Source organism: Rhinopithecus bieti, unplaced genomic scaffold, assembly GCF_001698545.2.
Source record: "Rhinopithecus bieti isolate Rb0 unplaced genomic scaffold, ASM169854v2 scaffold_33650, whole genome shotgun sequence".
Lineage (NCBI taxonomy): Eukaryota > Metazoa > Chordata > Mammalia > Primates > Cercopithecidae > Rhinopithecus > Rhinopithecus bieti.
The window spans coordinates 783,926-797,510 of record NW_016814816.1 but is presented as its reverse complement, the minus strand read 5'-3'; the positions used below and the strand labels follow the sequence as shown (position 1 = coordinate 797,510).

At 37.6% G+C, this 13,585-nt stretch overlaps 1 non-coding gene across 1 annotated transcript; it reads right to left on the bottom strand.

The window, feature by feature from the left end:
• Positions 1 to 312: 312 nt before the first annotated feature.
• Positions 313 to 386, bottom strand: TRNAT-GGU (transfer RNA threonine (anticodon GGU)). Its single transcript has one exon. It is a non-coding gene; the product is annotated as a tRNA-Thr (tRNA).
• Positions 387 to 13,585: the final 13,199 nt, after the last annotated feature.

The window sequence follows — 13,585 nt, the reverse complement described above, 5'->3', positions numbered from 1 at the left end:
TTTTTTGAGACGGAGTCTTGCTCTGTCGCCCAGGCTGGAGTGCAGTGGCCGGATCTCAGCTCACTGCAACCTCCGTCTCCCGGGTTCACGCCATTCTCCTGCCTCAGCCTCCCGAGTAGCTGGGACCACAGGCGCCCGCCACCTCGCCCAGCTAATTTTTTTGTATTTTTTTAGTAGAGACGGGGTTTCACCGTGTTAGCCAGGATGGTCTCAATCTCCTGACCTCGTGATCCACCCGTCTCGGCCTCCCAAAGTGCTGGGATTACAGGCTTGAGCCACCGCGCCCAGCAATACATCACTCCCCACCACCTCAGGCACCGCTGGGATTCGAACCCAGGATCTCCTGTTTACCAGATAGGCGCTTTAACCAGCTAAGCCACAGCGCCGGTTTTCTACTGTTTACATCAAGCAAGACATTTCAATTATCTAGAATAACTATGCCAATTATTTTGCATAGTCATTTGGCAGTAGTCCTAAAATAAGTCCTAACTTATTACACCAATTAATATGAATACTTTTAAATTATTTCAACTGAGTAAAATGTTTCTAAACTTTAAAATAGCTATCTTCTTAAGTATGGAGACTTATTGGTGTATCTACTATGAATTACTAAGAATTATGTTTTATATAAAATACAGTAGCTAACATGTTTTGAGTTCTTCATTATGTACTGGGCACTCAGCTATTTAAACATGAAATCTCACTGACTCTTCACAACAATCCTATGGTGTAGGTTTTTGAGACAGGCGCTTTCTCTGTTGCCCAGGCTGGAGTACAGTGGCATCCTCACAACTTACTACAGCCTCGACCTTTTGGCATCAAGCGATCCCCCTGCCTCAGCCTCTCAAGTAGCTGGAACTACAGGTATGTGCCACCACACCTCGCTGAATATTTTTTTAATTTTTTGTAGAGATGGAGGCCTCCCTATGTTGCTGAGGCTGGTCTCAAACTCCTGTCCTCAAGTTATACCTCTCATCTTGGCCTCCCAAAGAGTGTTGGGATTACAGGCGTGAGCCACCATGCCCGGCCACAAACAACTTTTAAATCTACTTTATAAATGTGGAAACAGAGGCACTAAACATTACTTAACCAATCAGAAGGTAAGAAAACTGGGATCTGAATGTAAAAAGTCTAGCCACTATACTATATGGCCTCTGTGATCTACCTGTTCTCTTGTGTGGCTTTGGGATAATGGAAAAAGCATAGCCTCCAGACTCTGACTAACTGGGTTCAAATCCTAGCTCCTGTGCTTATAGATGCAATCTTGAGAAAGCTAGAGAAAATGTTCTTGCACTTCTCAACAACAAAAGACACACAAGGATCTGGGTAAAGTGGCTCATGCTTGTAATCCCAGGACTCTGGAAGGCCAAGGCAGGAGGATGGACCACTTGAGGTCAGGAGTTCAAGACCAACAGAGTGATATCCCATCTCTAAAAAACCTTTGTTTAAATGAAATAGCCAAGCATGGTGGTACATACCTGTAATCTCAGGAGGCTGAGTTGGGAAGATTGCTTGAAGTCAGGAGTATAAGGCTGCAGTGAGCTATGATTGCACCACTGTACCTAGCCTGGACTACAGAGTGAAACCCTGTCTCAATTTAAAAAAAGAAAAAGAAAGAAAAAAGGCACTTAAGGCCTGATGTAAGCGTTTCTGCACTGCAGAACTGTTGTGAAAATGTAACACCTAGAAAACAGTGACTAGCTCATGCTTAGGGATCAAAAATCTCAGCTGTAACACAGTGACTCCTCAGGGGATGGTGAGGTGTTTGAGACGATGGCTCCACACCACATGGCCTCAAACTGCTCTTGTTGAATTCTTCAGTTTTTTCTTTTTTAAAGGTTTTACTTCTTCATGCTATCACTTAATCAAGCTGACACTGGGGATGTGCCTGCATATAAGGCATTCCCTTCTGTGCCTTTTTTTTCTTTTTTCTTTTCTTTTTTGAGACAGCATCTCACTTTGTCACCCAGGCTGGAGTACAGTGGCAAGATTATGGCTCATGCAGCTTCGATCTCCTGGGTTCCAGCAATACTCTCACCTCAGCCCCCCAAGTAGCTGGGACTACAGGCATGTGCCACCACGTCTGGTTAATTTTTGTATTTTTGTGGAGATGGGGTTTCGCCATGTTGCTCATGCTAGTCTCAAGCTTCTGGCTCAAGCAATCTGCCTGCCTCAGCCTCCAAAGTGCTGGGAGCATGTGCCTCTTTCAAATACACTATAAATTAGAAAGCTAAACTTTCTAAAACAATTTATAAGTAGGAATATCCAAATTCTAGGAGAAGATTCTGGGTCTTTCCAATTAGCTAAGAGAAAAACTTCAGTATGTGGACATTGTAACATCTAGTTCTGGCTTTTTAGAGTTCGATTTGCTTATTCACCTTCTTTGTGAGGTTTGAAGAATGCTGAGGATACCACACATTTTAGACCTACACATAAACTTGGTCTTACTGGAGCACACTATAACGTAGCACTGCCACTATCCCATCCAATCAAATACACAGGACAAAGACAGGCAAAGTGGGTTCAGGCTGGTATACCAGACTGCTTAAAAAATGCATAAAAGCATATGCAACCTTTTTCTGGCTAAGAGTTAAAAGAAATTAAAAATGACACTTAGGCTGGGCGTGGTGGTTCATGCCTGTAACCCCAGCACTTTGAGAGGCCAAGGCGGGCAGATCGCTTAGAGCCCAGGAGTTCAAAACCAGACTGGGCAACATGGTGAAACACAGTCTCCATGAAAAATACAAAACTTAGCCAGGCATGGTGCCCGGCGCCTGTAGTCCCAGCTACTTAGGAGGCTAAGGTGGGAGGATTACTTGAGCCTGGGAGGTGGAGGTTGCAGTGAGCCAAAATCACTGCCAGCCTGGGTGACAGAAAGAGACCATCTTAAAAAAGAAGATACCTAATTGAAGACACATTTGGAGGTTTAAGGTGCTTTACAGAAGAGGAACTAAAGTATTGGGCAGATGTCTCCCTTTTAGATAAATTTGCCAAACTCACTGCCAAATATGGTCTGACAGAACTTTTCAGTACACTGTGCCAACGTAATGCTATTTGCACACACTCTCTAGTAAGTTAGCAAAGGAAACTGACTCCATCTTTCAGTGATGAGCCCATTAGACAAACCTAAGTACTGAAAACCGCTAAGTGGTAGAAGAGAACATAATCACACTGTTTACTGTGAGACAAAGTCTTCACTGGATTAAAATAAAAGCACACAAGGGAGGGTGAAATGGAAGGATCACACAAAATATATCTGAGATGCCTCAAAAATAAAAGAGCTGTCAAATCAAAAACAAAGTTTAGAATGTTCCATCCTTATTACAGCAACTGTATCAAGCACTGCTATACTTCTGTGTCCCATCATAGAAACTGCCATTCCCAAACATTTTTCAAAATTCAGTGTCAGTCATTCCCTATCCAAGAAGCTGATTAACTACATATATATATATATACATAATTTTTTCTTTTTTTTTTTTTTGAGACAGAGTCCTGCTCTGTCGCCCAGGCTGGAGTGCAGTGGCACGATCTCAGCTCACTGCAACCTCTGCCTCCTGGGTTCAACCGATTCTCCTGCCTCAGCCTCCCAAAGAGCTGGGACTACAAGCGCCCACCACCACGAATGGCTAATTTTTGTATTTTTAGTAGAGACGGGGTTTCACCATGTTAGCCAGGCTGTTTTCCAACTCCTGACCTCAGGTGATTCGCCTGCCTCAACCTCCCAAAATGCCAGGATTATAAGCGTGGGCCACCATGCCTGGCATGTGTCACATTTCAAAAAGGTTATGAACCATAATAGGGCAGGGGTCAGCAAACTTTTTCTGTAAAGAGCCAGTTGGTAAATATCTTAGGCTTTGAAGGCCAAAGTTTCTGTCATAACTACTCAAATCTGCCATTAGACCACGCAATTAGTCACTGACAATACATTAAATGCTATGGTCTGAATTTTTTTTGTCCCCCCAAAATTTACCAAAGTGATGGTGTTTGGTGGTAGAACCTGTGAGGGACGATTAGGTCATGAGGGCAGAACCCTCATAAATGGGATTAGTGTCCTTATACAAGGGCATGCATGACCCTCTCATTCTTCCCATCATGTGAGGTCACAGCAAGAAGGTATCATCTATGAACCAGGAATAGGGCTCACACCAGACACTGAATTTGCCAGCACCTTGATCTTGGGTTGTCCAGCCTCCAGAACTGTAGGAAACTCAATTTCTGTTGTTTATAAGCCATCCAGTTTATGGTATTTTGCTATAGTAGCCCCAAAGGACTAAGACATAAACTAATGAGTATGGATGTGCTACAATAAAGCTTTATTTATAGACTCTGAAATTTGAATTTCATATAATTTTCACATCACAAAATATTATTGTTTTGACTTTTTTTTCTAACCACTAAAAAAAAGGTAAAAAACATTCTTAGTTTGCAGGCTATACAAAAACAGGTGGATCTGGCCTATGGGCCACAATTTTCGGATCCTTGACAATAGGCTGCCCTAATATTCAAGAATGTATACGCAAAAAAACCTACCAACTACAATTTTAGAATTACGTTACCTTTGAATCTAAAGGGGCGGGAGTATGCTATTATGTTTTCTGAAATAGAAACTATGGGCCGGGCATGGTGGTGCATGCCTGTAGTCCCAGCTACTCAGGAGGTTGAGGTGGGAGGATCGCTTGAGCCCAGGAGGTTGAGGCTGCAGTGAGCTGTGATCACGCCACTGTATTTCAATCTGGGTGAAACAGTGAGACCCAGAAAAGAAAGAAAGAGAGAAAGAGAAAGAAAGAGAGGGCCGGGCGCGGTGGCTCAAGCCTGTAATCCCAGCACTTTGGGAGGCCGAGACGGGTGGATCACGAGGTCAGGAGATCGAGACCATCCTGGCTAACACGGTGACACCCCGTCCCTACTAAAATACAAAAAAACTAGCCGGGCGAGGTGGCAGGCACCTGTAGTCCCAGCTACTCGGGAGGCTGAGGCAGGAGAATGGCGCAAACCCGGGAGGCGGAGTTTGCAGTGAGCTGAGATCCGGCCACTGCACTCCAGTCCGGGCGACAGAGCGAGACTCTGCCTCAAAAAAAAGAGAAAAGAAAAGAAAGGAAAGAGAGGAAGAGAGAAGAGAAGAGAAGAGAGGAAGGAAAGAGAGAGAGAAACAAACAAACAAACTATCCTATAGAGACTACTTAAAACTCTTGGCCTCTAAAGTTAATACCAAAATGTTAAATGAGAAATTGTGTCTTTTTAATAACCTTTAAACATATTTTAGCTTACCTCAGGAATGACTTAAACCTCAGCAGTGCTCATATTAGCAAAGTATTTTTATGTCCATCCTCGATAGCTAGGGTATCTCCCCACCCCCCCAAGCCAACTAATCATTAAGGCACTGTGCCAATAGTAAGTTTCCGTAATATGATACCTACCAGCTATTTCCAGAAGCTTCATTAGAAAATATGTTGGGTCTAAAATAAGCATGAGAACACTTTGGGATCAGAGATGAGACTGTCGAGAACAAAGGCTTAGTCAGCCTTCTGTGAGCTCAGCAGAAGTATGCAAGGTAAGTACTATAAAATCATATAGGCAGTTCTGTTACTATTCAAAACTGGTTCTATACATCACTAGATTACAGAGTATTCTTACCAATTCTATACAACAAACAATTCTGAAAAACTAAGAGGTTACTCTGATTCCATGATGACACTTTCCACGAGTTGATGTGATCGTTCTTGTATGGATACCCTTGTAAACTGGTGCTGTTAGCCTGTACTGAACCTTTTCCATTTGATTGGCCTCAGTGGGTTCAGATCTAACACATTCCTCGCAGGCAGTGCCCCCTGTGGGGTGGGGAAAAGAGGGCAGAGTCTCCAGTATGTCAGCTGTCTCCCTACAATATCTCTAAAAAACATCTACAGTGGCTCAAGAACAGTGTTTTTCAAATAGTGGGTTCCTGAACCACTAAGAGGTGATAGGCCAATGCTGTGCTGTCACAGAAAGCATTTTTTAATGGAAATGAAACAGTATTATTGAGAACATCAGCAAGCATGGCATGTTTTAGGGGTAAGTCTTGTCTTGTGAAAATCTGTTTCTGTTATTTACAGTATGTGTGTACTGGGTTGTGATGCAAATTTTCTTACTTTACAGGGGGTAGCAGTCTTAAAAATGGCTTGAAATGCCTGCCAGACCTAAAGAGACATAAAAGATAAGTAAGCAATCAGGAGAGCAGTCAGACCTGGAAATAAAAACTGCAGTCATCACTTCATGGCACAGAAAGCTTCGGGATAATTGGCATAATCTAAGAAAAGGGCATCAGGTAGGAGAAAATTGCCCAGCCTTAGAAGATAGGGACACCAACATTTAGAGGGCAGATAGAGGAAGAGCCACCAAAACCAGATGAAGCAGTGGCCAGAGAGGTGGGAGGAAAATCATGAGGTGAGGCTCCCCGTGCAAGCTTCCTGTACTACAGGGAAAACTTGTAAAACTAAAAGCTAAGGCTGGCCGTAGTGGCTCACAACTGTAATCTCAGCACTTTGGGAGGCCAAAGTGGGCAGATCACCTGAGGTTGGGAGTTGGAGACCATCCTGGCCAAAATGGTGAAACCTCATCAAAATATAAAAATTAGCCAGCATGGTGGCGCACACCTGTAATTCCAGCTATTCAGGTGGCTGAGGCACAAGAATTGCTTGAACCAGGGAGGCAGAGGCTGCAGTAAGCCAAGATTGGGCCATTGCATTCCAGCCTGGGGGACAGAGCGAGACTCTGTCTCAGAAAAAAGGAAAAAAAAAAAGTTAGTAAGAAGGCATATCTCAGGCCGGGCACAGTGGCTCACGCCTGTAATCCCAGCACTTTGGGAGGCCGAGGCGGGCAGATCATGAGGTCAGGAGATGGAGACCCCATCCTAGCTAACACAGTGAAACCCTGACTCTATTAAAAAAAAAATACAAAAAAAAATTAGCCAGGTGTGGTGGCAAGCACCTGTAATCCCAGCTACTCAGGAGGCTGAGGCAGGAGAATGGTGTAATTCCGGGAGGTGGAGGTTGCAGTGAGCCAAGATCATGCCACTGCACTCCAGCCTGGGCAACAGAGCGAGACTCCATCTTTAAAAAAAAAAAAAAAAAAAAAAAAAAAAAAAAAAAAAAAAGGCGTATCTCAATTTCCCATTTTAAAAACATAAGGCATGAATGAATAAGGGTTGGAGAACATTTACAAAGTAAAGACAGTAAAAAAAGATGCTACACAGCCTGGAAATTTACTTACTTTGCTGACACATATCTAGGAATACTCACTTGATATTTTATGGTAAGTACTGTATACCAAGAGAGAATGTTGGTATCCATTTAAACCACCTATTTCCATATTTGAAGACATGTGGGAGACTCACATAATAGTTAATCATTTTAGGTTTGTCTGTTACTGTTCTAAAGGCGCCAAACCACGCCACAGTGAATCTTGTCCTTAATGCATGTTTTCCACGATCTTCTTGCAAATTTCACACTAAATTTCCTGCGAGGAAAGGATCATACTTAATAATCTGGCAGCAAATGCTTTCAACATAAAGTATAATAGAATAACAGGGTTGCCTTTTGTTTAGATTGGAGTTGTCCCAAAGTTTTATCCTGAGTCCCTGTCATCAGAAGCCACAGCTTCTAATCTTCTGGGCAGCAACCTCACTTGGAGTTAAGGGGGTTCCCTGGAAACAAACATGAGAATCTAGTATCATGACTACTTTAAATGTCTTTGTCTAGTTCATAACTTCTTACAAATAACCTATCAGTACTCTTGGTTTTAACAAAAGAGGACATTTCTGTAGTGGGACGCTTTCTTTTTCAATATTTACTTAGAAAAGAGGTAACTGCTCAGGACAATTAGTATGTTATAGAATCAGGATGCTGCTGCTGAAATGGGCCTTAAAAATTATCTTGCCAAGTTCCCTCATTTAACAGATAACAAACTGGAGCTTTTCCCAGGTGATCCAAAGGAAAGAACCTGGCTGTCAGAAGTGATCCACAGGAAAGAACCTGGCTGTCAGAAGCAGTCAGATGAGGGTTTCAACCCCACTTCTATTACTTTTTCATCAAAGTCAGTTTCTTCATTTGTAAAATAAAAACTACCAATCACAGGGTAATTAAAAGGAAGCAATGTGTTTAAAGCACTTGGCACATGGTAGGTACTCAAAAGCAAATCTCTCTCCTTCAGCCCCGGGAAAAGTCTACATTGGGACCTACTCCCACTCCTCTGAGACTTTAGCCCACCCCTAAAAACACACACATACACAAGCAAAAAAACCACAAGAATATATATGTATTTCATCTTTTTATTGGTCCTAATTTAAATATAAAATTAACATTAAGGGGCTTCTTATATAATACACCTAAATTCAAACTCAATTCAAAAGATGGCAATGGTTTAAGGAAAGGGTAGAGAAAGAAGAAAACCAAGGAGCCTCAGTGAGACAAGGGGAAAACAAGCAAGTCCAATATCACAGAAGTCAAAGTTGAAATTCCATATAAATGACTACTGGTATCAAAAGCCAGGAAAAGATTAAAGAGAAACAGAAGCTGAAATAACCCATTGTATTGGCTATAAAATCAGTGGTGACCTTGAAGAGAGATGTTCCAAAGGTGAGGGTAAAAAACTAAAGCCAGTAACAGAAATCAAAATAAAAATAAGTACTAGATAAGTAAAATCAATGGAAACAGCCACTCATTTGAAGTGCTCAGCAGTAAGGAGACAAATCAAACAATTACCATGTGTGGGGGCAAGATAAAAGAGTAGGAGATAAGAGCACAGGCTCTGAAGCCACACTGCCCGGATTCACATCCCAACTCTACCAAGTAGTAGCTATGTGACCTCAGGAGAACTGCTTACCTTCTCCATGCCTATTTCCACATCTGTAAAGCAAGTTTAAAAATGTTACTTCCTCTGCCAGTTATTTTTCTGTTGGTTCTCAACTCTTCTCTGTATTACAAAGGAATAGAAGTCTATAAACTATATTTTCCAAACACCCTTGTCAACTTCCTTTCAGTTGGGTTCCACTCACAGGAAACACTGTCAAGAGGCTGCAAGGTGAGAGAAAGAAAAGGCCTTTTTTGTTTCTTGGTTCTAGTGATACCTCCAACAGCAGTAACAGACAACTGTAGGCTCCATCATCATCTGTGGTGGCTCCAAAACAGCAGAACCAATGAAGATCTCCAGCAGACCTGCAGGGTATGTACTTTATGCAGCAGCAGATACCTGATATTTGATAATATCCTCTTCTCCTTTTTACTCATTCAACAATCAACATTCATTCACACACACACACACACACACACACACACACAATCTCTCTATCTCTCTCTGCTTTTCTGGTCCAACATCACTCTCCCAACACACACTTTTTTTCTTTTTGGTCCTCCAGCCCTTTCAACATCACTGTAACCAATACCCTGCATTAAATCTTTCTCTGCTTAAAACATCTATCTAATGGTAGGTTTTGGTGGGGTTGTTTCCCCATTTTCCTGACTGGACACTAACTGACAGCACCTACTTCTTACACTTGTTTTGAAAATGAAATGAGTTTAGAAAGTAGAGACTTTAGATCACTACCTGGCTCCTAGAAAGCACTTTATCAATATTAACAATTGTTGCTCTTCAAGCATCAAACCCACATCCAAAATCGAGTTCCTTGTCTCCCATACAGAATCAAATTCTGAAAACAGTCCTATCATCCTTTCCCTCATCCAGGCTCCAAATATGAGGTGCTTTTCTTCACATCATATGCAAAATCTGCGGGTCCCCTCTTTAGCAAGTCCACCCATCTTCATTCACCTGCTGTAAGCCTTTAACGAGCCTGGATCAAAGCCCTCCCCCTCCCCAGGGATTTCTCTGCCTGCAGGCTCTAGGTCATTCTACAGGTGCCCCAGAGCATTTCATTTCATTTCATTTCATTTATTCCATTCCATTATTTCATTCCATTATTTCACTCCATTATTTCATCATTTCATTATTTCATCATTTCATTTCATTTCATTTCATCATTTCATTTCATTTCTTTCATTCCATTTCATTCCATTTCATCATTTCATTTCATCATTCCATTCCATTCCATTTCATTATTTCATTTCATTACTACATCATTTCATTATTTCATCATTTCATTTCATTTCATCATTTCATCATTTCATTTCATTTCATCCTTTCATTCCATTTCATTTCATTTCATTTCTTTCATTCCATTCCATTCCATCATTTCATTTCATCATTTCATCATTTCATTTCATCATTTCATTCCATTCCATTCCATTCCATCATTTCATTCCATCATCATTTCATTTATTTAATTTCATTTCATTATTTCATCATTTCATTATTTCATCATTTCATTTCATCATTTCATTTCATTTCATTTCTTTCATTCCATTCCATCATTTCATTTCATCATTTCATTTCATCATTTCATTCCATTCCATTCCATTATTTCATCATTTCATTTCATTTCATCATTTCATCATTTCATTTCATTTCTTTCATTACATTCCATTTCATCATTTCATCATTTCATTCCATTTCATTCCATTCCATTTCATTATTTCATTTCATTATTTCATCATTTCATTATTTCATCATTTCATTTCATTTGATTTTATCATTTCATTTCATCATTTCATTTCATCATTTCATTCCATTCCATTCCATTCCATCATTTCATTCCATCATCATTTCATTTATTTATTTAATTTCATTTCATTATTTCATCATTTCATTATTTCATCATTTCATTTCATCATTTCATTTCATTTCATTTCTTTCATTCCATTCCATCATTTCATTTCATCATTTCATTTCATCATTTCATTCCATTCCATTCCATTATTTCATCATTTCATTTCATTTCATCATTTCATCATTTCATTTCATTTCTTTCATTACATTCCATTTCATCATTTCATCATTTCATTCCATTTCATTCCATTCCATTTCATTATTTCATTTCATTATTTCATCATTTCATTATTTCATCATTTCATTTCATTTGATTTTATCATTTCATTTCATCATTTCATTTCATCATTTCATTCCATTCCATTTCATTTCATTTCATTCCATTTCTTTCATTCCATTCCATCATTTCATTCCATCATCATTTCATTATTTATTTCATCATTTCATCATTTCATTTCATTTCATTTCATCATTTCATTTCTTTTCATCATTCCATTTCATCATTTCAATTCATTACATTTCATTTCATTTCTTCCATTCCATTCCATTCCATCATTTCATTATTTCATCATTTCATTTCATCATTTCATCATTTCATTTCATCGTTTCATTTCATCGTTTCATTCCATTTCATTTCATTTCATTCCATTTCTTTCATTCCATTGCATTCCATTCCATCATTTCATTCCATCATCATTTCATTTCATTATTTATTTCATCATTTCATCATTTCATTTCTTTTCATTTCATCATTTCATTTCATTTCTTCCATTCCATTCCATTCCATTCCATTCCATCATTTCATTATTTCATCATTTCATTATTTCATCATTTCATTTCATCATTTCATTCCATTTCATTTCATTCCATTTCGTTTCATTCCATTTCTTTCATTCCATTCCATCATTTCATCATTTCATTTCATCATTTATTTCATCATTTCATCATTTCATTTTATTTCATCATTTCATTTCATCATTTCATCATTCCATTTCATTACATTTCATTTCATTCCATTTCTTTCATTCCATTCCATTTCTTTCATTCCATTCCATTCCATTCCATCATTTCATTCCATCATCATTTCATTTCATTATGTATTTCATCATTTCATTATTTCATCATTTCATTATTTATTTCATTTCATTTCATCATTTCATCATTATTATTTCATTTCATCATTTCATTTCATTTCATTACATTTCATTTCATCATTTCATTTCTTCCATTCCATTCCATTCCATTTCATCATTTCATTATTTCATCATTTCATTATTTCATTTCATTTCATTATATCATTTCATTTCATCATTTCATTTCATTTCATCATTTCATTTCATTTCATTTCATTTCATCATTTCATTCCATTTCATTTCCTTCCATTTCATTTCATTCCATTTCTTTCATTCCATTCCATTCCATCATTTCATCATTTCATTTCATTCTTTATTTCATCATTTCATTATTTCATCATTTCATTATTTCATCATTTCATTATTTATTTCATCATTTCATTTCATCATTTCATCATTTCATTTCATCATTTCATTTCATTTCTTCCTTTCCATTCCATTCCATTCCATTTCATCATTTCATTATTTCATCATTTCATTATTTCATCATTTCATTATATCATTTCATTTCATCATTTCATTCCATTTCATCATTTCATTTCATCCCATTTCACTGCATTCCATTTCATTATTTCATTATTTCATCATTTCATTATTTCATCATTTCATCATTTATTTCATTATTTATTTCATCATTTCATTATTTCATCATTTCATTTCATTATTTATTTCATCATTATTTCATCATTTCATTTCATTTCATCATTTCATTTCATTTCATCATTTCATTTCATTTCATCATTTCATTTCATTTCATCATTTCATTTCATTTCATCATTTCATTTCATTTCATCATTTCATTTCATTTCATCATTTCATTTCATTTCATCATTTCATTTCATTTCATCATTTCATTTCATTTCATCATTTCATTTCATTTCATCATTTCATTTCATCATTTCATTTCATCATTTCCTTCATTTCATCTCATTTCATTTCATCTCATCTCATCATTTCATCATTTTATTTCATCATTTCATTTCATCATTTCATTTCATTCCATTTCATTCCATTCCATTATTTCATTTCATTATTTCATCATTTCATTTCATCATTTCATTTCATTCCATTTCATTCCATTCCATTATTTCATTTCATTATTTCATCATTTCATTTCATCATTTCATTTCATCATTTCATTTCATCATTCCATTTCATTTCATTACATTTCATTTCATTTCATTCCATTTCTTTCATTCCATTCCATTCCATTCCATCATTTCATTCCATCATCATTTCATTTCATTATTTCATCATTTCATTATTTCATCATTTCATTTCATTTCATCATTTCATCATTTCATCATTTCATCATTTCATTTCATCATCAATCATTTCATCATTTCGTTTCATCATTTCATTACATTTCATTTCTTCCATTCCATTCCATTCCATCATTTCATTATTTCATCATTTCATTTCATCATTTCATTTCCTTTCATTTCATCATTTCATCAGTTCATTCCATTCCATTTCTTTCATTCCATTCCATTCCAGTCCATCATTTCATTTCATCATTTCATCATTTCATCATTTCATTTCATTATTTCATCATTTCATTTCATTATTTATTTCATCATTATTTCATCATTTCATTTCATTTCATCATTTCATTTCATTTCATCATTTCATTTCATTTCATCATTTCATTTCATTTCTTTCATTCCATTCCATTCCATTTCATCATTTCATCATTTCATTTCATTCCATTTCATTCCATTCCATTTTTTCATTTCATTATTTCATCATTTCATTAT